This window comes from Elephantulus edwardii, unplaced genomic scaffold, assembly GCF_000299155.1.
Source record: "Elephantulus edwardii isolate Elephantulus edwardi_28Jun2011 unplaced genomic scaffold, EleEdw1.0 scaffold00029, whole genome shotgun sequence".
NCBI lineage: Eukaryota > Metazoa > Chordata > Mammalia > Macroscelidea > Macroscelididae > Elephantulus > Elephantulus edwardii.
In genome coordinates this window covers 4,001,441-4,003,166 of record NW_006399779.1, presented here as the reverse complement: position 1 = coordinate 4,003,166, position 1,726 = coordinate 4,001,441, and positions in this window count along the sequence as shown.

The following is a 1,726-nucleotide window of genomic DNA, read 5'->3' as shown; positions in this document are numbered from 1 at the left end:
AAAAAATAGGTCTTTCTTTGAAAAGATGAAATGAGGTTGCTTTTTGGAGGCAGGGATTCTGAAGCTTCATCTCATCTACTTCGGCATGTTGCCAGGTGGTATCATTCCTTGGAGAAGGACATCATGCTTGGAAAGATGGGCGGGTCAGCATAAGAGAGGAAGACACTGGATGAGATGGATTGACACAGTAACTGGAGTAATAGGAGTAGGTGTGTTAGAGACAGTGAAGTTGGCTCAGGATAGGGCAGAGTTCCGAGCTATTGTTCATAGAGTTACTGTGAGTATTAGTTGACTCAAAGGCATATAGCAGCAACAACAAGTACTATGGAGAAACAATACCTAAGGATCTCAAGGTTTAATCTCTGGATTCTTTGACTTCTAGAAACAGTGGTACAGCAAGGAGAGTAACATTTCTGGCTGGGTGCATTTTTCCAGTCATTTAGTTGTCATTCTTAACTAGGAGGACCTCATGGCACACATAGGGACTTGGACTGTGAAGCTAAAAGTGGTCAGTTCAAAGTCATCAGAGGCTCAGAGGGAGAAAGGCTGACAACCTCCTCTTGGGAGATGCAGCTTCTGAAAACCTGCCTGAGGCCAGTTCTGAGTCAGCTCCAGACAGACAGCAATGAGTTTTCGAGTTTTCATACTTACCTGATGACCTTTGTGAGTCGCACTGCTACTCATGGGACTACATCTCCAGTGATTCTAATCCACAGATGACTCCAAGGGAGAAAACCAGGTAGTCGCCTCTCCTCTAATTTACAGCCTTGGAAACCCAATGAAGGACTGCAGTGATTTGGAAAGAACTCAACAGTAATGAGTAACTTGACTCTAAAATGTCTTTTTAAAAAAAATTTTATACTGGTTTGCTTGCAAAGTTCATGAAGTTCATATACATTGTTTTTCACACTGGATCTTTCCCCTTTCCTTTATCCACCCCTACCTCCACCCATCAGAGTGTGATTCTAAAATGTCTTTTATGTATAAGGTGACCATATAGTTAGACTCTCTAAGTATTGAATAAAATGATACCTGTACATCATAATGATAAAGATCAAGTAAACGTGCATTGTATGCATTTCTTTATGGAGTGGAGGTTGGATGCAGTAATGGATGTAGTTTGCTCCTTTATAGAGCTTTGTTGAAACGTAGCATACATGCTATTAGGTTCAAAATCTACACATAAATAATAATCCACAAGCAGGAATACTTCTGATGATTCTGACATTTAAGTGGCTTAATCTTGACCGCTATTTAAAGGCAGAAAAAAACCCATCCTAAGTTTCAATATGGTATAGCATAGTTGCATTCATTTACTACTGAATCCATGGAAATACTCCATTTCTAGTTCAGAAAATATCATATCTATTTTTGAGATGGTCTCTAAATTCAGGTGTATTTCGGCTTCCATGGGCTTTTTAAAATTGTCTTCAGCTTCCACTGAAACTGGCATATGAGCCATTGATGATCTGTTCCACAGTTCTCTCATCACCTTGTTTGAACCGATCAATTTAAACCTCTTTTTTTTTTTGCAATACTTTTTTTTATTAATATTTCTTTTGGGGGGGAAACATATTGGGGGTACAAGGAGGTGAGGGTTGGGGGCAGAAGGGTGAGGATGGGCCAGGATGAAGTTGCAGAGCTGCACAGTTTGGTCGGTGGGGGGAGCAGGTGAAGGAAATGATGAGGGTCCAGTGGGGACCAGATGCTACAGAGGAATGACAAG